Source organism: Pinus tabuliformis, chromosome 2_1 (genome assembly GCF_031772625.1).
Source record: "Pinus tabuliformis cultivar Carrire ecotype Pingquan chromosome 2_1, CPIR1, whole genome shotgun sequence".
Classification (NCBI taxonomy): Eukaryota; Viridiplantae; Streptophyta; class Pinopsida; order Pinales; family Pinaceae; genus Pinus; species Pinus tabuliformis.
The window spans coordinates 554,821,365-554,847,103 of record NC_142299.1 but is presented as its reverse complement, the minus strand read 5'-3'; the positions used below and the strand labels follow the sequence as shown (position 1 = coordinate 554,847,103).

Sequence of the window (25,739 nt, the reverse complement as noted above, 5' to 3'; positions counted from 1 at the left end):
AATAAGACAATATTTTGAGTGGTAAAAATTCTAGGAAACTATGGATCTTTGAAATCAATGGCCACTGATATGTGTTGTCACCAGATATCTGCCTGCCACCAATAGAAGTTGCAGAGTGAGAGAGTTTACCAACCATATATATATCTCTGATACCAATAATATATCTATGTATAATGGATACAACTGTAGAGGGATTAATAGAGATGTAAACATGCATCTTCACCTAGAAAGTGAAATGCAGAGATTGTTTGCGGTAATGAAAGTTAATTTCTGCTTTGTTGTTTTAGACTAGTCATAAATCTAGTTTAGTTGAAATATCAACATAGAAATGAATTTTCTACCCTTTCTGTAAAGGATGAATTTTATGACGAAACATATTTATGTTAGTACAAAATAATAATACCAAAAAAAAACCCTTTATTTTATTCCTCTTTTCTAAAATAATTAACAACTACATTTTCAAAGTTTTTGGTGAATAGAAGATAAAGAAAATATCTTCTTAGTTATTTATGTTGTTATTTGAATTATAATTTTGATCATTTACTTCAATACAAAGTTCATGAGTATTTTTGAAATTATAATTTCAAAATAATAAAATATAAAGTTAAACATTTAGTTTATTTAAAACTAAACAATATTATCTAAAATTTTGTAATAGTTTATGCATTTTTGTCACCATTTAATGTTGCAGGTAAAACAAATACGATGAATATTTCTTTCTACGTATCAATATTAATCATATTATTTATATGATTTTATGGGATAAACACAATTATATTCAACACGCTTAAAATTATCATAGTTATATAACATAATATTAAATGTTAGGAGACATCAGTTCATTCTTTATAAACATCCATGCAATCCTTATAATACGTATGGTATAAAAAAATCCTAGATGCATCTTAAATTTGAATCTATTAAGCTAATAAATTGATTATGCCTTTCTAGTTGCAAAACTTTCCCCAAGTTTTGCACCCACAAAAGAGGCTTGCACCTCGAAATATTTGATATGGATTTAGGGTAGATCTAGGTTTGTTCACCTACACAATAAATTATATTGTGTTTCCTATAAAATTTTAGAATAAATGAAAAGAACAAGGTTGTTAAAAAAAAATACAACCTCGAAAACAAATGTAAAATGCATAATATAAAAATAAATATTACTCAACATCAAATCTTCAAGTGTTACTTACAAAAAATGGTCTAAACATGTTTACACAAATATCATTGAGGGTAAAATAAATAACTAGAAAAATATTTCTCCATAGAGTCATGCATGTTCAATGAGATAAATGTATAGAAAATAAACCAAGTAAAAACATGATTTAAAATAAATAAATTTCTAAGAAAATATCCACACAGTAGGCATTTCATGGTGTGTAATTATATATATTACCTAGAGAATCATTAACCATGTAAGGCCATTCCTTTGCAAAAGATATATTCAACCACACAAATTTACATAATATAGATAAAATGGTATTGACACAGAGGAATCCTTTTATAAATAAATCTGAATATCTCCCAAAAGGAAAATGTTTGCTACACAGTGAAATTAAAAAAAACATTATTATAAACAAACAAATTAAATAGAACCCTATCTTTTCCCTTTCTAATTTAAAATTGTTAATGATCTGTTCAAACAATGTAAACAATAATACATTATATAGAAAAATTTCCTATCCTACCATGAAAATAAAATCATGGGAAGTAATTCTCAATGAAAATAAAATCTACAAGAAGTAGAGTTAGCATCAAATGAATCAAATTAAACCATAGAGTTGTTTTTCATCTCATTTAAAATTTTCAATGATCGATTCAAAAAAAGTACAACCCCCTTGCTGTCTTCCTCATCCCTAAAAATTCTATGTGGAAAGTAAAAAAAAAATTGAAGATGCAACACTCCAAAGGTTTTAGCATAAATTCATGGTTCTCGTTATGGGAGTTGGGGAATAGAGATTCATGAGCAAAGATGGGAGATGCTAGTTCAAAAAACACTTTTTGCAATAAATGCCAATGAGAATATTACTTCAGATGGTTAATGAATGCAAAATGTGTATGAATATATTTTGAAAGAATGTTGAAGGGTCAAAATAGGCCCTCCCTCATTCCATACCTTTGTCCCTCTCTCATTCTATCTCCAACTCCTTATAACTCTTGCTATTAGCTCTCACTCGTGTGTCTCTCTCACATTGTTTTTCAATCATTATCTCTGACTCTTACTATGTCTCTCTCAGACTCTCTCTATGAAATTTTATCCTTCTCTATATCTCTTTGTAAATATATCACCTTCTTTATCTCTGTATTATGCTCTGTTTCCCCCTCTCCCTCTCTCTCTTCCTATCTCACCCTGACTATCTCTTTGTCTCTTACTCGCTCCATTTCTACTTCCTCCCCCCTTGGCCACTGTCTCCTTCTCTCTCTCACCATTCTCTCACTTTCTCCCCCTTTCTCTTGCTATTTACCTCTCTCATTACCTCCCAATATTTCTCTTTATCACTCTCAAAATGTCTCTTTCACATACTCTCTGACATTATATCCTCCTAACTCTCTCTGTAAAAGTCTTCACCTCTCCCCCTCTCTAATTTTCCCACTCTCATTTTCTTACTTCCTCTCTCATTCTCTCTTTTCATATCTCACTCTCCCCCTATCTCTATCTCTCTACCTCATTCTCTCTTTTCTATCTCTCTCCCAATGTCTCTCTCACATTCTCTATCCTTGTCTCACCTTCACTGCATCTCTTCCCCCTTCCCTCTCCTACATTCACTCTCTCTCTCTCTCTCTCTCTCTCTCTCTCTCTCTCTCTCTCTCTCTCTCTCTCTCAATATCCATAACTCCCTCAAAATAACCCTCCCCCCTTATCTCTCTCCACCTCTCCCTCTCTTTTTGTTTCCCTCTTTCTCTCCCCCTTTCTCTATGTCTCTTTCACTCCTTCCCTCTTTCCATTTATTCCTATCTCTCTCTCTCCCTCTCCCTTTTTATGTCTCATCCTCTTTCTCATTCTCTCTCTTAGCCACTCTCTCTCCAATTCCCTTCTTCCCATATTTCACTCTCCCTCCTTTTTCTTCCTCCTTCCCTCGCATAATCCTAAGCCTAAAACACAAATCTTAAATCTAATTTATAAACTTGAATTGACTTAACATTACTCAGCATTAAGTGGAACTTATTCTTTTAATAAATATATATGGTCATAATATACAACTTTATAGACATTATAAACATGAAATATACTTTACAAAACTAATAAAAGAATTAAACCCCATAATTCTATTTAGAGTATAATTTAAAAAAAAATAAAAAATAAAGATATAAATTCTATCAATTTTTATATAAAAAAAATACATTATAATATGAGTATTTTTAATAAAATAATAGCTATACAATATTTAAATGCATGTCAAATAAATATACATTTCCATACCTAAAAAGAGAAGGATTCAGAAAAAAAATAAAATAACATCTGACATAAAAAATAAAAAATAAAAATATTAATAATATTGCCTTACACCAAAAATATATATCTCATCATAAACACAATCAAATGCTATCATAAACACAATTGAATGTTCTTGCGTGTTAAACAAAACAGAACTGAAACTAATAATGGAAACTATTTAATGAATGTTGTAATAGGGTACAAATAGATACTCCATTTGTAAAAATAATTTAATAAAGACTAATTCGGACAGTCATGCGATCTCATTTGGTCTGGTTTGGTTTGGTTTGAGACAGAAGGTCATACTTGCCGAGTGACACAATATAATAAAAAATTTAAGGCATCTACCAACATAGAGCCATCTTTAAGCACAAATGTAACATGAGCTGAGACAGTCAAATTTCGTGTGCAAACTTTTTCGTAGTGTAAAATACAATGTGTTTGCTTACTGTTTAAATTGCATTCTTGAATGATAAATAGAGTATACATATAGGAACAAATAAACATATATATATATATATATATATATATATATATATATATATATATCACATGTATATCTAGACATTTGTCAAGCAAATTAAAGTAGTTTTTATTATTAAGTATATTTTTAAGTATATGTCCATATTAATTCTTGTTAAAATATTTTATTGATAAACCACATTGAATATTTTTTTATATGCAACATTAGAATGTTTTATTTTAGAAAATTTATTTCTATATATAAATATATATGAAATTCATATCCACATAAATTACTTGAGATAGATCTTCAAATAGTTTATTTAAATCTCTCGTTGAAATATTTTTGAAAAGTGAAAGATTTAAAAGTGTTACTCATATATTTTTGTACTTCCATTCATTTATTTTTATGATAGGCTACATTATTTTTCTCTTTAAAACACAATTTTAAATTTTAAATTTTATTTTAAAAGGGGACCGAACAACAAACAAATTTAGAAATCCCCCTCATACAGGGCTTTAGAATAAGCCTCTCTACTAAACTAGCCTCTTAGCTTAATGACAATATTTCTTCAAATTGTTAATAAAGAGGAGACTTGTCTAAATATATTGTGAGAAGAAAATAAAAGGCACCTCGACATTCCGAGAAATTTAAGTTTCAAATCTTCACTTCTATCGATTTACACATCCATCCCTTACCAAGTAAGCATAGTTGCGGAGAATCAAGGAATACTTAGACATAGAGCTAGATTCTAGGCTTAACTAAAACTCAAAGAATGACTTCATCTAAATATAAATACATAAATGCATACTTGTTACAACCTTAAAAAATGTGTTAACCCACACACATAAGTTATTGTAGTGGTTGTATATGCATCTAGTAAAAATGATTTTATAATCTTTTCCCTTTTTCTATTTTTTAAAGTTGGTTGATTGTATTAAAATAATTGGTCCATAGGTTCTAGTTCTTTCTTCATTTTCTCAGTGTTATTTTTGGTTGTTTTTTAATAGCCTTGTCATATTTATATTTTTTTAAAATAAAATATATTCTTATTAAAATAAATATTTAAAACATAATAATCTTATTTGATCATTTAGTATTTTCATTTTTATAATGTAGTGGCTTTTTGAATGAGTATAATTATATTTTAAAATTCAATTTCATAAAAAAAAAAAATTAATATACTAAAATATATGTTTTGAATATTTAAAACATTACAAATTAAGAATTCATATCATTACTAAATTAATACTAAATGTAAAATTTTAATTATAACTAACATAAAACATATTTTTTAATATATTTAATAATAAAATTAAAATTAATTTTATTATTTCATTTACAAATAAACCATACCTAAAAATAATGGTCAAATCTCTACCTTAATCATAGAATATCAGTCAAAATAAAGATATTGAAATCTCATACACAAAAATTATCATGAACAAAGAATTCATCAAGATCGAGGTGTATTAGATATATATTCGCCGAAAAAAATACATAATGTGCGCGACCTTTGCATATATTGCATTCTTTATTTATGTTCTATTTAGACAAAATGTATATTCATAAAAGAAATACATAATGGTACTTGACTTCCAGAACTTTGCATATGATACTTTCTTTATTTATGTTTTATGTGGTTTTTTTATTTTTTTTTGGATGGAAACAGACATCCATTCATCGCCCTCAAATTCTATGACGACAAAATTTCTTCGATCCAAACTATGGTATAAGATGGAACAACCTACAAATTATTTTGGATCTTTGAAGCAAAAGCTAGGCCGATATTTTTTAACTTCTGTTTTAGTATTAATACGTATAACGCTTCCTTTAATTATATCTTCTGATGCTTCAATATTAGTACATACATTGCGTGACAATCCAAATTTTATCATAGCCTTGGATGTCTATATTTCTCGGAGAACTTTTGGTACACAACATTTGATCTTGTTCACAAGCAACACATCTCTGCACTAGAAAATGAAATCGTAAGATACTTTTAATTCGCTACATGGAATCGTTATGATAAATATTATATTGTATTATGGAACCATTGAAACGAATTTAAACGCACATGCGCAAGTGGTGGTTGCCCTATGTGACAGGTAACGAGAGTAGTGGGCGCTTGGATAACATCCAAAGTTCAAACGAATTTATGACAAGTAATGGGCACATGTAGTTTGTTATAATCTCTGACAAATTCCATTATTGTGGAGTTTGTTATAGGCATATTCGCACAAAATCATATTCTCTGACAAAAGTAACATATTACAAGAAAGCAATTTATCGGACTTGAATAATGGTCATTTTCTTTTATATTAGGGAAAATATGAAAATTCCAAGTTGCACTCTGATAATGGCCACTTGCATTTATATAATGGAAACCATGAAACCTTGGAGTCTATGAAACTTTGAAAGGGGCCTGCGAAGGGAATATAGTCGTTGAAGGAAGTGGGAGAGGAGTACCTTGGTTACAAAGGGTGAAAACAACAGAGCTCTTTACACGGTCCAAGAGACAATGTATTTCATTATAGAAAAGGCGAAACACATGTTAATACTAAAATGCCATCATCATGTGGGTTACTGGGCAGGTTAATCCTGAGGCTCAAGGCAGTGGCTGCATCAATATGCAGGGTCTATTGAGAAGTAGAAATGGGCGACTATTAAAATTGAGAGACACAGTGAACCTGATTCTGATACCTTGCTACGATTTATGCAGTGGTTCACCGTTCCTGTTTGCAGAGGCAAGTGCAAAGCACATGCAGAATTACAAGTTCATTATGTGGGAAGTTTGTCATGTGACCATGTGCTCTCCAGGATTTGAGATGCCTATTCCCGTTAAGTCCGTGGACAGGCAAACAACAATTGTGGGAGTAGATGGAGGGTTTGTGATGAACAATCCCACAGCAACGGCCATTACTCATGTGTTGAATAATAAGGTTGACTTTGCATCTGTTAATGGGGTGGATGACATTTTGGTGTTGTCCCTAGGAGCGGGAGCAATTGATTGTCCATAAACAGTGGGGAATAGTGGAATGGGCAAGGCCGATTATGAATATTGTGAGTGAAGAAATCTCAGATATTGTGGATCATGTAGTTAGCATGGCTTTTGGTGACAGAAAGCAACGCATGTATGTTTATCAATGATCGTATGCATGGATGGCATCGAATTCCATTTATATGGTATCATTTTAAGCTCTGCGGCATCGAATTCCATTTATATTGTATCATTTTAAGCTTTGCGGCATCGAATTCCATCTATATATCATGGTATCTATTTTTCTTGGTACCGTTTTCATGTCATCCTACGTTGCAGGAGGAGGATGTTAATGTTGATTTCTTAGATGAGCTCAATGGAAAAAAGAGGAGAGACGAGACTTTAGTATGATACAAATCTTTCAACATCTTTCGCGAGGCAAATTGGAGCTACACGTATGTAATAATTTCCTTTCTCATTCAATATTTTCCCCTCAATGGTTGCATGAATTTGCGATGAATCTGGTTTAATCTAGTTTAATAAATGAATTACTTTGCATTTTAATCAGTTTTTAGATACCTATCGTACTTTGTATTATTCTCTATCTTTCTTCAATTAAATTTATATTAGTTTCATGCTAGCTTAATCAATCCATCACGTTTAACTGCCTTATTTTTGCTTTAGAATTAAAATTTGTTTTTATTTCTATCAACTTAATCGGACTATTTCATTAGTTGATTGAATCCCAACACAATTTTTTCCATAAATTTACCTAGAAACTGAATTACAATTTCCACCTTAACTATTTATTAGAGTTAGTTTTATAAATTAAAAAGCTAATTACAAGATCTGTAATATTATTAAACTACATTTCAAATTATTGTTATAATACATATACCAGCCATATCAAATTTTGTAATACAGATATTTGCATTTGCTTTATAGCTTGAGTGTATAAATCTTTTCATACAAATAAACTCACTTAACATCGACTAAATCTCTCCGTAATTCTAGAAGTTAAATCTTGTTATACATCGTGAGCCTATAAATATATATAAATCTCAATGTATGGGATTCAATATGTGAGGAGGACCTATAATCTCTCATCCACAAGAAAATGAAGCGCTTGTAACGACAGTTCTCTACCCTGCAAGGACATCTTCTCTCTATTATTTCTTGTTGTGATAGATAACATTTAGGGATAATTCCTTCTGCATCTATGAATAGCATTTATGGATAATCTTGTTCTCACATTTGAAATTTTGAGCACTTGTTTCAAAGCCTTATTTATAATTATTTTTCAGCAACTTTGGATAACATTTATTTATACTTTTACTGCCCCATTATACCTTTTTTCACACATTTCATATCAATATTTGTCTCCTCACCCATCATTAGGAAATTAAATTTTCTTTTGAGATTTAAACACAAATAACAAGAAAAGTTGAATGGTTGCGATTTCGAAAGACCGATCTGTTCTGGTATAATGGTAGTCAATTGCAATTAGATCGGAAATACATCTTAATAAAGAAGGTATTGGTCATACATAGAATGTTTTTGTAATTTTGTGTTTGGGGCACTCTAACCTGATTCGCTCCAATGTCGAGGAAGCTATTTGCAATTGCATTTGAGAAAATATAATTAATTATTTATATTGCATTTTTTTATGTAGATTATTTGTTGTATTAACATTCAAGTAGTGATAATTGAATTATCATTCACTATAAAATAATATGAAAATATGTAAGTATCCTAACTAGTATAAATAAAGGCAATGAAATGATATGTAATTAATTTTTTTTTTATCTTTTTCTTAGGACGATGAGGAGGAGGAGAGGATGAGGTGGAGGAGGAGGAGGAAATAGGCAGAGATTGAGGGGCAGAGGAGGCCAAGGGGGAGAAGGCACGGGAGGAGGAGGAGGTAGAAGCGAGGGAGGAAGCTAAGGAGGAAGAGGTAGAGGAGGAGGTAGAAGCAGGGGAGGATTACTGGGAGGTGGAGAGAGAGGAGGGTGAAGAGGTAGAGGGGGAGGAAAAGGAGGAAGAGGGGGAGGGGGAGGAGGTAGGGGGAGAGGCAAAGGGAGAGGTGGGGAAGGAGGAAAAGGGAGGGAGAGGAGGTGGAAGTGGTGGAGGAAGAGGGAGGCAAAGGGAGCGGAGGTGGAGGAGGTAGAGTAAGAGGATAAGCATAGAGAGGAGGAGGAGGGGGAAGAGGCAGAAGATGCAAAGGGGAGAGAGGCTAATGTTTTGTGGTGGAGGCAAAGGAGGAGGGGGAGGCAGCAAGAGATGAGGGGGAAGAGGTGGAGGGGGAGGAAGCGGAGGAGGAATAGGGGGTGAGGGAGGAGGCAAAGGGAGAAGAGAGAGGGCGAGGAAGGGGAAAGGAGGAGAGGTGAAGGTGGAGGTGGGGAAGGAAGGGAGGAGGTGAAGGAGGAGGCAGGGGACAAGGGGAGGAGGAGAGGTGAAGGTGAAAGCAGGGAAAGAGGGGAGGAGGTGAAGGAGGAGGTAGTGGAGGAGTAGATGAGAGGTAGAGGTGTAGGAGGGGGAGGTGATTGCGGAGGGAGGCAAGGGCGGTACGAGGAAGGAGGAGGGGATGGTGGACATGGGGGTGACAAGGAGGAGGCAGGGGGAGTGACGAGGAGGAGGCAGGGGGAGTGACGAGGAGGAGGAGGAGAATGAGGAGTGGGGGGCAGGTAGAGGTAGAGGCGAATGATGAGGGGAATAGGGTTCGAGATGGATCTATAAGGTCAAATATGCTACTTACGGTAGTGTGGAGGAATACAAAGCTAGGTTCGTGGCTAAGGGGTATGCTCAGAAAGAAGAGATAGACTATGAAGAAACCTTCGCCCCAGTAGCCAGGTATACTTCTATTAGGACCGTGATATCTCTTGCAGTGCAGATGGGGTGGGAGATCCATCAGATGGATGTCAAGACGGTATTCTTGAACGGGGTAATAGAAGAAGTATACATCAAACAACTAGAAGGTTTTGACATACATGAGAAGAAATATCATGTATGCAGATTAAAGAAATCCTTGTATGGGTTGAAACAAGCACCTAGGGCATGGTAGAATCGAATTGATGGCTACTTGCAGAAGATGGGGTTCGTCAAGAGTGACGTAAACCTAAGCTATGCTATCTGGTTGTAGAGAATGAGCCTCTAATCCTAGTGTTATATGTGGATGATCTCTTCCTGACAGGATCATCCAAGCTCATCAAATACTGCAATAAGAACCTAACCACAAAATTAGACATGAAAGATTTAGGACAGATGCATTATTTTTTGCGGTTAGAAGTTTGGCAACAGAAGGGTGAGATCTTCCTCGGACAAGGGAGATATGCTACATATATCTTGAAGAGATTTAGGATGCAGGACTGTAGACCTATGGATACTCCTATGATCACCAATTGGAAGAGGATTGATGCATTAGAAGATAAAAATGTTGATCCTACCTTGTACAGGCAGCTCATAGGGGTCCGTGATGTATCTGGTCAATACCAGACAAAACATTTGTTACGCTATCAACACCCTCAGTCAGTTCATGGTAGATCCTAAGAGGGCACACTAGGCAACAACCAAACATGTTCTCAGGTATATACAAGGAACAGTCGAGCACAGACTATTTTACACTAGAGGCAATGACATTAGGCCGAGTGGGTTCACTAAGGTAAGGTGTTAGGTGGGTCGCTCCTGCTATGATTGGTAGATCGGATCGACATTGATGGCTGTGTGATTGGTTCTGAGCGCAGATTGGGCTGGAAGTTCAGTAGATCAGAAAAGTACAACTGGATATTGTTTCAACATTGGATCAAGAATGACCTCTTGGTGCAGTAGGAAACATAAATTTGTGGCTTTGAGCTAGGCTGAAGTAAGAATATATGGTAGCTAGCACAGCTTCGTGCGAAGCCATACGGCTTATGAAATTGCTTGTGAATCTATTTAGGAGAAAGATGAAAGTGACTAGGATCATGTGTTATAATCAGAGTTGCATCAAGCTCTCTGAGAATCCATTATTTCATGATTGGTCGAAGCACATTGATATTAGGTGTCACTTTGATAAAGACTGTGTCCAACGAGGGGCGGTGTAGGAGAACAGGTGGCAGACATCCTCACCAAGGCTCTAGGAAGAACAAATTTTGTTCAATTCAGAGAGAAGATGGGGTTGGTAAAGAATCCATTTCAATAATGGATAAGTATCAGAAGTTGTAGTGTAGCAGTTAGTAGTGGCAGTGCTATGGGCAACATGATGCAACAGGTTGAGAGGGAGTTGCAGTTCAGGAGCAACAATGGCAGTGGCAATGTCATGAGCAGTAGTACACGAAGCAGTAGTGTAGGGGATGTGTGGCAGCAAGCCAAGCATCAACACAGGTACTGATGCGGAAGATCAGTGTGATGATTCTATAGTGAAACATTGTTAGAGCACATTCCTCGCTAAGAGGGAGTGTTGATTTTTGGTAGCATCAGATGTGCTCTAGCCTTGAAATTTGGAGGAGACGCTAAGGCACATGAGATGTCCAAGACCTAGAAATATTTTTGAGAAATTCCATCTGGATGAGGAGTTATTAAAATAATTAATATTTTTAATGGGTTCCTAAGTCTAAACTTAAGAAAATAAAAATATTAATGGGTATTAATAAAGATAAGGATGAGAAGCTTCTAAGGGACGAGGATCAAGTCTGTTTTAATCTTAGTTGTTGATTAGGGAATTAATCTCAGACGTTGATTCATCAACAGGGAAAGTATAAGAGAAGACTTGAGGGTCATTTGGAGACACACCAACAGATACTCAGTATCTCAAGGAAATTCGATTCTTAAGGAAGAGGAGATTGATTTGAGAGGGAGTTGTAGGGTGGAGGAAGAGGAGGGATTCAATAGAAGGCAGTGATCGAGGAGGAGGTGATGCAGGGGCAGTGGAAGACAACACAGAAAGAGAGATGTAGTCCAAGGGAGAGAAGCAGGGCATACGTAGGCTGACACAGAGGGACGCAAATCCACTCAAAGCCACGTTGGGTCAACGAGAGTGATGCAGGGGTGATGCAGAAGTGGGATCAGGGCCTCCAAAGTTTCAGATGGTCTCAGAGGGAAAGTATGAGGTGTTTTATTTCAGTTTCTCTGTAAAATCATTCCTTGTAAAAGAAATTGCTGCTGAAGATTAATAAAGCCCTCATCTACTGCACCGGTTTTCCCGCATTGAGTTTTTCTGAGGAGAATTGTCCAAAATAACTGTGTCGATGCGATTGATTCTTGTGCATGTATTTTTCTCTGGGTAATTGTGTGATAACTGGAGTATAATTTATTTTAATATTTGCTGAAGGAATTTCGTAAATAACTTATTGAGAATAATAAGTAGGTGAAATACATCAATTGCTGCAGTGATAGAATTTCAGTTTAGAAATTTTCACAGTATCACCCCACCCCTGCCAAAGGATGTTTTCAAAATTGAATTAATCCCGCGCTTATATAGAAAGTTTCTGAAATTCCAATCTTCATTAAGAACAAATTCATTTTATCACCCGCAATGACTAGCCTTATACCACCAAAATATGTTATTATATAAGACTAAAACTGTTAATGAGTCTATTTTCTAGAACCGGTATTTGATCCAAGTAGACAACATTAAGTATCCAAGTCCAAGTATCCAAACCTAGCATCCAAAGCCAGTAAACCAAACTGGATCCCGGGAGCCCAGACAAGTATCCTGTCAAAGTAACCAAGCAAGCAAGCCCTTCCAAGTGTAGTTCCTAAATGAGGAGGAAATAATAGGGTACCTAGCAGTCCAACTAAAATTTTTCGTGTAGTAAAAGGTAAATAAGAATGTTATAAGTGCTGACCGACCCCCATTTATGAAATCTCTGGAGTTAAGGAAGTAGTTAATTCATAGGGCAGTTTTAAAAATGATCCAACCTGTCCAACTAACATTCATTCTGTAGGCTCTGAACCAGGTCCTCCCTCAAGGCAATAAGGCGCAAAGTGGTGAAGTGCGTAGATTCTGTAAGCATTTAAGGTTGTTTGGTTGTTTGTGCAAAGACAGTAAATTGTGCAGTGGTAGGCCAATAATAAGGTTTATAAGAAATATAGGGCAGAAAAGGTTGATTCGTAAAGAAGATAGAAAAGAGGGTTCATATAGTTGAACCTTCGAAGGCATTAGCAAGGTCTTCGCAATAAGTCGTCAAGGTCAATCAAAGCCATGCAACGAGAGATTGAAGGCAGGTCCCTAGCGAGATCTTTGTGTTTTCTGCTTCAGTTGGCATCACCGAACCTGCGCTCTCTCGGTAAGCAATATTTTAAAGTGGGAGGAAATTTTAGGTAACTGACTGACTAAAAGCTAACTTAATTTGGCTAACTTAATGGGGCTAATTGACTTCCTATGTCAAACTGAAAGCATAAGGCAAGGTTCCTTGGACAAGGAGCGAGGGTATGGCTTGCCCAACGACTTAAGAAGGAGGGCAAAGATTTTTCGGAAGTAAAGGGTAGTAAAAGGGGTCAGTAAGGCGAGGTACGACATAGGTTCCAAAAGCTATTTCCACAAAAGTATGAATTCTAAAGTCTAGTCCCACTAAAGGTTGCAGGTACCAAGGAAGACTGAGTGTATATTTCCAATAGACTAAAGTTTATGAGTTTCCCAAAACAGAGGTACGATTCGTAGGGTGCCCCAAGGTGAGGTATGAGGCATAGGTTCCAAAGGATATTAAGGCATAGATTAAGTTCTTCCCAAGGCAAAGGGCATAGGCTCAAGGGTCTAGGGCTTAGCCTATCGGTATATTCCAAAATGTTATTTCACATTATATTGTGCATATCCACACAAACTCGTGCATAATAAACTTCTAGATTTTATCTCCTCAAGTTTATTTTCAGAATAATATTTGGATTAGCAACCCTAAAAAGAAATTATTCGAGGGAGATCTCTAATTAATCCCCCCCATCCATCCCTTGGTTCATTGACTAGCGAGCAAGGATCAACAATTGTATCAATCCTAGCTCCGCCAGCTGGAAATTTTGCCTCTAATAGGTAAACCGTAAGAAAATGCCATGCTCAATAAGAAAAAAATCCATTTTGCCCCGATGAGATGTTGGTTCTCGGCCCCATCAAAAACAAGTTTGGTGAAAGGAAAAACATCAGATGAGAAGGACTCGGAGGGATTCATTACTACATAGTAGTAGGAGAATTTTTGAAAGAATATGTTTTAGCAAAAGTGTGTGCCCGCCTTGATCCACCCACAAAAGAAAAATCTAGCGAGCAAGCAACGAAAGAAAATGAATGAGATGTTGTCCCCCCCTCTCATAATAGTTCTTATGTTTCTGAAATGCAATTTTGTGTGAAGAATAACTCTACTTTAGATGCCCCAATGAGTACGATCATATTACGTTCAAAAAAGAGTTGAAAGCGTGCTCGAATGGGCCCACCCAAATCAGTTATGAATTTTTATTTCCTTCTAAAAATCTTTTTCCTTTGCTCTGTGTCAGCTTCCTTCTCCAGTTCTAGCTCCCCTGCGAACCAGCTAAAGAGTTTCCAAGGTGCATCCGCCGAGGTTTTAAATCCATCCAGTAATAATTATGTATGTAAAAGCATTCCACCTATTGGTTTTTTCTCTCTCTCCTAACCCGCCCCGGTTGATTCAATTTGACCAACAACCCTCTATTTTCGTTGTTTCTTGCCCCACGAGCGTCATTGTTTCTTGGACCAACCTAGTCGGGTTCGACCAACAAGCTTCGAGTGATTTCAACCAACTTCTTTGGGTTCTTTTATCAAGCCTAACATCTAGCCACTACCTACACATTGTAGCCAAACTCTAGCCACCTTGATCAATCCATCGATATAACTCTCACCAGAGCTGTGGGAGCAAAAAGGCGCCCTTTAAACTTTATTTTCTATGTGAATTATCAATCAATAAGTTGGCCTTATCTCTGGTCAATTTACATTTCCTCACCTATCCTTTCGCTATGAAGGGCAAGACCTATTGGACCTTCCCTCCTCTATTTAACAATAAAGCGGCCTTACGGCTCCTTGAAGTGGTAAATTCAGGAAGCAAGGGTGGTGTATCCAGATCATAGAAAGTGTGAACGTGGCCTATCAAGTTCTCCTCTATGTGAATCTGGCTTTGAAGTGGGAAATTCACTAGTTCAAGGGTGGCGTTTGGGGATGATAGAATAGAGAGAGAATGCGAATGCGTCCTATCGGGATGGTAAATGAAAAAATCAAAGTGGGCGTATCAAGATGATAGAGAGAGAATGTTCACCTGGTCTTCAACTGGTGGTAAATTTTCTAGTTATAACCTGGTGTTGTGAGATGATAGAGAGTGAAACATGGCCTATCATCCTCTGTTCACCCGACCTTACTCATACAGGAAATTTAGTCAGCAAAGGTGGCCTCTTGACGAGCATGAGCCTAGTCTTTAAGATGGGAAATTCGCTAAAGAAAAGGTGGCGTTGTGAACGAAATCGACAAAGACTTTTAATAACTCCAGATGATGAATGAGCGATTTCCTAGCTTAGAGATTGAATTAACTTAGCTTTTATACTACTTACCACCCTACCGAGAGCTTTGAATTCAGACACTTACCAATCTACCTACAGAACACCTACTACAAGTAACCACTAAGATTAAGTAAAAAAATAACATTTAAAAATAATTAAAATAAAGAATTAAGATTAGTCATTATATTTGTGATAAAAAATTAGAACCAACATATTTATTAAGCATTAAGAAATAGAAAAATCTTAACCTATTATTATTATAGTGATTTGAAATTTCAAACTTTTATATAATGATTAAAGACATAAAAAAACATTCAAAAAACTATTAAAATCAAAAAAACAAAATTAACCATTATATTTTATGATAAAATTTGAAGCCCTCATAAAATTTAGAATTAATCCTTTTATAAAATAATATAAAGATATAATGAATTGCAACTTTAATGGTAATTTAAAAAGATATAATGAATTACAACTTTAAACCTTATATGTATGACAATTTAAAAAAATATAATGAATTACAACTTTAAACCTTATATGTATGATAATTTAAAATATTAGAGATAATATATTTTTATAATGGATTATTGATAATATTTCATTTTCTTATAAATAATGATTTAGTACATTATAAATTACATGATCTTGAAAACACTTTATTAGTTTTAATTAGAAATATAAATTCTCATTTGTATTTATAATTGTATTTTTTCCTAATAATTTGTTTATTTATTTTTTAAATAAAAAAATTTAATATACTGTTTAAAAGATCACTTTTAGTGCCTCCTTATCTATAATAACAATAATAGCCCTCCATGATTGATTAGAAGGGACTTACACAACTTCACCTTCGAGAAACCGTGAACGAGACTATGTACGATGCTATAACCATCCATTGAACAAATGTGAGCATATTTATAGGATATTTATAAAAACTATATTTACGAGTTGTTTATAAAAAAAGTTTCTAATGAATCCTAACCCTTGTCAAAATTTTAGAATTTTGAATAAATTATTAAAAAAAATTGAATTTTAAATTCAACCCATACCCTTCGAATGAATCCTAAACCTTTGTCAAAATTTTAGAATTTTGAATATAATATTAAAAAAGAAAATTGAATTTTGAATTCAACCCACACCCTACCGTATCATTACGCTTTTCTTGAAAGCGTACTCACCGCAGAAAAGCTTGACACTTGAGAGCCACATAGGATTTGATAAAAGCTGACCGTTAAGAAAAGCTAGAAAAGATGGCATGGCTCCCTATATATATATCATGCCCCAATTTCATTGAGTTTATCTCGTTTTTTCCTTTCTGTGTGTGGGTATGCCTGTTTTTTTGTGCTGTATGTCATCGTTATTGTTGTGGTTTTGTGTGGATTGCGTGTGAAATCAACGTCTGGGAGTGAGAACCAGAGAGAGCGCAGAACAGAGAGGAAAAAGTTCTTCAAGAAGATCCCTGGGCAGAGGTATTTCTGGGTTGTTCGATCGCTGAACAAAACCGGCCAAGACAATCTCCATTCCTCTTCTGGTTGGATGGATGAGGTGATGGTTGTATGTCATCGTTATTGTTGTGGTTATGTGTGGATTGTGTGTGAAATCAACGTCGGTGAGCGAGAACCAAAGAGAACGCAGAGCAGAGAGGGAAAGTATTTCTCGGCCCTTGGTTGGATTTCTCGGCCCTTGGAGAGATCTGGGTCTGTTTGTAATTTGATTTGATTTCTCAATAGCAATTGCCTTATCTAATTCTCTTGTTTTTGTTTTAATAACCTTAGCAGAATTTTTGGATTAATGGTGCTTATGCATAATGTGTGTGTGAAATCAGCGTCTGTGAGTGAGAACCAGAGACCGCCAGAGCAGAGCGGAAAAAGTTTTTGAAGAAGAGCAGAGAGGAAAGAGCTTTTGAGGAAAAGATCCGGAGGCAGATTTGTTGTTGGGTCGTTCGATCGCTGAACTGAAGAGGCCAAGACAATCTACATTCCTCTTCTGGTTGGATGGATGAGGTAAGGGAGATTTGGGTCTATTTGGGTTAATATCAACAACAGTTGCGATACCTAATTATTTGCAGAGGTTAAGGGTATTTTCTTGTTTATTTATTTTTTGTTTGAAGTTTTCCTTTGACTATAAAGAAATATTCAGATTCGATTTCTTTCGATTAACAACGATTGCAATCTGTAAATAATTCGGTGATGCCTGATGATGCTTTATTTGTTTATTTCTTTCTGCTTTCAGATTATTTGCTAACATATAGAGACTATGCAACCGACAGAGTGAGCATCACTGCTATGGAGCAATATGCAGTGGAGCAATATTCCTAAGGTAACTTGCAATTCCTTCCGAATATCTTCTTGCTGGTAACAATTCTGAATATCTTCTTGCTTGTATTGTTACAGTTCATAACATTTATCATATAAATTTGTTTGGTAGATTTATAAATTTAAAAATGAAAATACAGAAGCTATTCCAACTTTTTTGCTGCTAAGTAATTATGAAAAGAGGGCTGAGAATTAGGTTAGTGTGTGGTTTTCCTCCAAAATCAGTTATACTGAAACATAATCGCAAGACTCAGAGCAAATAAACATTTCGGTGTGTTCCATTTTGGGCGTTTTTACAATCTTCAAACTCTGATTCTAAACTCAGAAATTGCATTTTGAATATCCTCAAATAAAATTTATTTAGGTAAATTGGAACTGAGTTTACGAACATTATACGTAAGACGGGAGAGGGTTTGGGAAAGTTATGCTTTCACACTTATTCATATTCCTCCAGAAGTCATTTCCTCTATTAAATCATAGAATCTGAAAGAGAAAGCTAAAACGTAAAGCCATATCATAGAACGTAGAAGACACAAACGTAGAAGATTTTCAAATCTATGAATTAATTAGAGCAGAGCGTTGGTATGACGTTTACAAATTTCTTTTTTTTCTACTGCGTTTTTCTACCTAACCTTCTCAATTTTATTTTCGAATCTTAGGCTTCCTCAGACATGGCTTCCCTGTCATTGTCTGCAGATTTTTTATATGCAAATCTAGAACTGTATTATCCCTCCCTCCATTAGAGGAGCCACGGCTACCCAGAGTTGAACTTAAAACCTCTAATTCTCTGAAAACCCACGATCGATTCGTCGAAGCCAGTCCATTTTGTTTATTCGTTTTAGCTGACGTGTATGGTGGACATACCTGGTATGGGTGCGTATGGTGTTTTGGTGTTTTTTTTTCACCAGAACATTAGGACTCGTTAAGATCAGCAACGCAGAGCTCCGTTTGTCAGGTTTATTATTGTCTCTGTACAGTAAGACCCAGTCACGAACCACGTGTTCAATCAGCTACCTCGAGCATAATTGATGATGGTGTAGCGTACACATTTGAACCTGCCCAGCCCGCTAATTGCAGCGGCAACGTAAAAACGCAAGAAGTTATATTCTTAAGATTTAATTTTCTGTAAACAATATCAGATGGTTGTATTAATGCACTAATGCAATGTATGTTGTTCGTTTAATATTTACTTTTTTATTGAAAATAAACAATATCTTATATTTTTAATATTTAATTTCAAGTTAATCAAATACAAAGAGTTAGTATATTAAGGTAAAGTAATGCAAGTTTTTATACAATATTTTTTATTTTTTATTATTATGATAAATTTAATTTATATTAATATATGAGAAATTGAATAATATTACATATATATTTTAAATTGGAAAATATTAAGTATAAATGGTATATTATATTTAATTGAAATTCAATATAAAGAAATTAGTATAAATGTGATTTTTGAATTGTTATATAGTTTTAATAAAAATATATAATGTATAATGTAGTAAATAAAATATGAAATTTAAAATTAGATTGGCTTTGTGGATTTATAATTGAGAAATAGGTAAAAATAATTTTTGGAATAATTTTTTTAATTATTATGTTTTAATAAAAATGATATATATATATATATATATATATATATATATATATATGCACTTCGGTGCACGATGTAATGGTGAGGGCGGTGCGTTGTAGCACCCCCCAGGTTCAAATCCTGCGAAGGCAGGCGAGTATGATGTATGAGTCCCACCCTAGCTTACAAAAAAAAAAATATATATATATATATATATATATATATATATATATATGCTTTAAAAAATTAGAACAATGATATAATTATTTTCAACGAAAGTTAAAGTTAAGTATAAAAATAATAATAATAATATAAATATATTTTTATAAATAAATCTAAATAAATTATAAATATGTGGCATGAATTATTTTTTTTAATCCTAAATTTTAAAATAGAGAAAATAGAGTGGAAAAATATAAATGTTAGATCTGAGACTTTTGTGATCTATAATGTAGATATAAGTTTTTCGGATTAATCACATTGTTAGGATTTGGTCAACGTTTCATACCAACTAATATAAAATATAATTTATAAAATTATAGTCTAAAATTTTTGTTTCCCGAATAAAAATTATTAAAATTTTTGAAATAGTTATTAATTTTTTTATTTTGTTATATATTACATAAAATATAGAAAATACTATATAAAAAAACTAAAGAAAAATATTAGATTTACATGTAAATATATCAACATTAATAATAATAATAATAATTACATTTTATATTAAATATTTCTCATTATGAATAAGATAAATACTATATTTATATATTAAGTCTATATATAAATAAAATGAAAAGTATATATCGTTACTCATTATCAATAATAATTTTTTTATTAATTTTTTTATAATGATAAAAAATTTATTTACTCTTACTTTTCCCTTATAATATTAATATATATATATATATATATATTTTGTTAAAATTAAAATAAGTATATATTATATATATATTTTATATAATATTTTGTTAAAATTAAAATAAGTATATATTAAAATTAACGATAATAAATATTAAATTAATATTAAATAATTTTATATATTTATAAAATACGTTAAAAATATAAAGAATAATTATTTAATTATTTTATATAATATAAATAACCCAATAAAAATATATTCTTATTTATATTTCAAAATTAAATCTAGAATAAAAAAGTTAAGGGATGGAAGCAGCATTACCTTTTGATTCAGAACCTTAAGCAACAAGTCTAGAAACAACGAGCATACATCAGTGGTTTAAGCAGCATAGGCAGAGGCAGGGGCAACAGTTACAGAGATGCAAAGTGAGATTTCCCCGGAATCTATTTTGTCGTTTATTTAATTGACCCATCCACCTTCGATTCATTTGGCCAAGTGGCATTTGCGTCAGTGCCTTCACATTTTTTTAATGCAAACCTAGAACAGTATTATCCCTCGGGCTTTTTTATGCAAACTTACACTAGTATTATTTTTTCATTGGAGAAGCCATGGTTGCTGGGAATTGAACTTGAAACCTCTAGCTCATTAAAAAAATCACACTCAATTCATGAAAACCACTCTGCATTCTATTTATTCGTTTAGCTGACGTGTACGGTGCCCCAACCTTTCCGACGAGAAACCGCTTGCTCGGATGCTTCCACCGCTGACGGGGTGATATTATGGAATTTGTCGTTAGCTGTACCTGAACTTTAATGCGCCCTTTCCTGCTGTCATATACTGAAATAATTCGTTTTAGCTGACATGTACCTTGGACATGGATTGCTACGGTGTGTTGGTGTATTTTTATCTCACATTTACAGTGGGACCCTGTTACGAGCCAAGTGTTGAATCAATGCAGAGCCTGGCCAGTCAGATTTGTTATTTTCTCTGACGCGTACGGTGAGACCCAGGTCTTGAACCACGTTTTTAATCGACTAATTCGGACATTATTCCAGTGTTGGTGTATTTTTATCTCACATTTACAGTGGGACCCTGTTACGAGCCAAGTGTTGAATCAATGCAGAGCCTGGCCAGTCAGATTTGTTATTTTCTCTCACGCGTACGGTGAGACCCAGGTCTTGAACCACGTTTTTAATGGACTAATTCGGACATTATTCAGGATGGAGAATCGTACAGGTATGTTCAAACCTGCTTAAAAACACAAGTTATATTCTTAGGATTCAATATCTTATAGTCCAATTCAAATTGTTTCTAATGTATTAATGCAATGTAGGTTTGTTTATTATTTACTCTGTTATTGAAAATAAATAATAAGTTATGAATGAGTTTTCCTGTGACTATAAAGAAATATTCAGATTCGATTTCTTTCGATTAACAACGATTGCAATCTGTAAATAATTCAGTGATGTCTAATGGTGCTTCATTTGTTTATTTCTTTCTGCTTTCAGATTATTTGCTAACATATAGACACTGTGCAACGGGCAGAGTGAGCATCATTGTTATGGAGCAATATGCAGTGGAGCAATATTCCTAAGGTAACCTGCAATTCCTTGTGAATATCTTCTTTCTTGTAACAATTCTGAATATCTTCTTGCTTGTATTGTTACAGTTCATAACATTTATCATATAAATTTGTTTTGTAGATTTATAAATTTATAAATTAAAATACAGAAGCTATGCTAACTTTTTTGCTGCTAAGTAATTATGCAAAGAGGGCTGAGAATTAGGTTAGTGTGTGATTTCCCTCCAAAATCAATTATACTGAAACATAATCGCAAGACTCGGAGCAAGTAAACATTTCGGTTGAAATCTAAACCCAGAAATTGCATTTTGGATATCTCAAATAAAATTTATTCACGTAAATTAGAACTGGGTTGACGAACATTATCCGTAAGATGGTAGCAGGGTTTTCCAGGGTTATGCTTTCACACTTCTTCATATTCCTCCAGAAGTCATTTCCTCTATTAAATCATGGAATCCGAAAGAGAAAGCTAAAGCGTAAAGCCATAACATAGACATTACCTTCTCAATTTTATTTCCGAATCTTAGGCTTCCTCAGACATGGCTGCACTGTCATAGTCTGCACATGTTTTTATGCAAATCTAGAACACTATTATCAGAGGTGCCATGGTGGTCCGAATTGAACTTGAAGCCTTTTAAGTCTCTGAAAAACCAACCTCTAACTCTCTGAAAAACCACACTCATTAGTGGAAACCACTCTCCATTCTGTTTATTCGTTTTAACTGACATGTACGATGGATATGGGTGCGTAGGATGTGTTAGTTTATCTAATTAATATTTGCCTTCCAATACTAATTATTCTGCAAGCCTGTTAGTCCTCCTAATCTGGCCGCATCACATTATCTCAGTTGCTGGGTTATGTTGTATACCCCATCAAGCGAAACGTATCCCTCGCTATCCGAACCTCCTCGATGAACTTCATATTGGAAATGTAACCCATTTGTTCTCCTTTAAGGCACTTTGGGTTAGACAAAACGTAAACCGCTTCTTTCTCTTCCTTTTCTGATGGTAAACCGCTTTCTCGGATTATATTTTGGAATTTGTCGCTGGGTGTATTTCCTGATGCTATGGGTCGATTAGCTGTTCCATTTAAGAAAATATTTCGTTTTAGCTGACGTGTACGGTGGATGGGTTCGTAAGGTGTGTTGTGTTGTATTTTTATCTGACATGTACATTAGGACCTAGTTTTTTCTTTCACCATAACATTAGGACTACTTAAGATCACCAACGCAGAGCTCGGTTTCTCAGGTTTTTTTATTTACTCCGTACAGTAAGGCCCACGTGTGCAAGCCATCAACTAATTGAGCATAATTGAGGATGCGAGCATAATTGAGGATGCATGTTTAGAGCTGCCCGGCTAGCTAATTTCAGCGGCATTTTGAAAGGGAGTTGTCTAATGAGGTGGAGGAATTGTCTTGATGGTTAAAAGTGGCTAGAATCCAGGTAAAAATATTTCAAAAAGTCTTATAGAAGCAATGTTTGAATCATGTTTTTGATGGTGGAAATGGATTAAGCACCATCAAATTTGTTTTCTTATTAAAATTAAACAATATCTTCTTCTTCTTCTTTTTTTTTTTTTTTTCAGAAAGAACAAGCATAATTGTATTATATATAAAGGTTCCAGATAGTACATTGTCAAGATTTTGAAGCTCGAAAGCCTAATACATAAGGAACAAAAACTAGAGGATGAATCCCTCTATGAAGGAAAAATCCTTCTATGAAGGAAAAGGAGATTTGTGCCGTTGCACATCAAAAACAGTTAAAAGTTGATTATACACCACGAGCTGATTCTAGGATGAAATTCAGAGATTGTTTAAAATCATTTCTATACCATACATATGCCATGATAAAACAAAAAGGATGAAAATAGCAGACCTGTTTCTAGTAGAAGATTTAATTTCTAGAGCAAGCAGGTAATCATAGTGGTATTAATCAAATGATGATGATGATGATTAAATGATTAGAATTTCTGATTAATCAAATCCATATATTAAGGGAAGGTAATGTAGTTTGTTGGTATAATATATATATATATATATATATATATATATATGGAAAAATAAATACAAATTATAATTAATAGTGAGAAATATAATTTATGTTAATATATGAGAAATTATATATATATATATATATATATATATATATATTAGAAAATATCAAGTAAAAATGATATATTATATTTTATTTGAGTTTAATATAATATAATATAATATAGAGATGAAGAAATTAATACAAATGTGAATTTTGAATTATCATATAGTTTTAATATAAATGTATATTATAGTAAGTAAGATATGAAACTTTAAATTAGATTGGATTTGTGCATTTATAATTAGGAAATAGAAATAAAGGTAAGTTTTAGATTTTTTTTTTTATTATTAATAAAAATTAATATATATATATATATATATATATATATATATATATATATATATAATAATATAAAATAATTAAAATAATAATAATAATAATAATAATAATATGATTTTGGCTAAAAAAAAGTTAGAACAATAATACAATTATTCTTAATGAAGGGTAAGTATAAGAATTGCAATAATAATATAAGTATATTTTTATAGATAAATTTAAATTTAGATAAATATGTTGCATAAATTTATTTTTTATCATAAATTTTAAAAAGAGAAATTAAAGAGTGGAAAAGTTTAAATATTTGAAGAAAAAATGTAAAATATAATTTATAGAGTTATAGTTTAAAATTTTAGTTTCATGAATAGAAGTTATTAAATTTATAGAAATAGTTATCAAATTTTTAATTTTGTTGTATATTTACAAAAGTAAATATATAAAAAGTGTCATTTAAACCTATAATAACTTTTAAGTTTATCGTTTTCTCCCTATTTATATTTCTTAATCATGATTAAACTTGTTATAAAAAAATTAAGATGGACAATTTTGGAATGCTTGCTATATGATTTGTATATACAAAATTTATTTTCATTCTTTTTTGAAATTAAATCACAAATGAAACTCAAACATAAAAGACCCTTATTAATATTAAATATGAACATGGAAGGAATAATATCCATTTAATATGATATTTTGATTGGTTTTGCTTTAATACTTTATTTATATATTACATATTAAGTATTTTATTCTCTATTAAAATAATATATATTTAATAAATTAGGGATTAAGATTTTTAATGGTCTAATAAAAGACAAATAATTAAATGAAAAATGATTTAATAGATTTAATTTTCATTTATAAATTTAATTTTGAAAAAAAATTTATATATTAAATTTTTTTGTTAGTAAATGCATTCATTATAATATTAATGAATAAATACCCCCGATCGGGGTGGAGGAGACGGGGAAGCATGGTAAAATGATGAAAAGGGCGAGGTGGCAGGATGAACCACCGCGAGTCATTAATATCACTCAAGCCGGAATGATGGAGCTCAGAATCAGCAGGATCCCAAGGCCAGGATTTGTCAGGGCAATCAAGACAGGTGATGGTAAGAAGGGTAGTGATCAGGAGAGGAGGGGAGATTGTAAGAAAGGTGGCATGGATGCAAGAGGTTGGAAGGTAGATGGCAAAAGTTTAAAGGGCATTCCAAGGACATGCACACGCCGAAGGAAGGAGACGCAGGGCAGTAGAAGAGGAGCGGTATTTCAACAGAGGGTTTAGGGTTTAGGGTTTATAACACTTTAGTAAATGATTAGGTACCCTAAAACCTAAACACTAACCATTTCATAAAATTTTAAAAAGTGTTTTGTAACTTTTTTTACCTGTTTTTTAAAAGAATTTACTAAAGTGTTATAAACTTTAAACCCTAGTCCATAAAACCTAAACCCTAATTAATTTATAACATTTTAGATATTGTTTTGTAACTTTTATTTAAGTGTATATTAAAAACATTTACTAAAGTGTTATAAACCCTAAACCCTAAATTCTAAAGCCTAAGAATTTTATAACATTTTAAAAACTATTTGCAACTTTTATTTAACTACTTATTAAAATAATTTACTAAAATGTTATAAACCCTCAATCCTAAATCCTAAACCCCAAACCCTAATCCCTAAACCATAAAGGCTAA

General features: G+C 33.2%; 1 pseudogene; it reads left to right on the top strand.

Moving 5' to 3' along the window:
* The first annotated feature begins 6,478 nt into the window (after window positions 1–6,478).
* LOC149201575 (putative inactive patatin-like protein 9 pseudogene) lies at window positions 6,479–6,922 on the top strand (annotated as a pseudogene).
* Window positions 6,923–25,739: the final 18,817 nt, after the last annotated feature.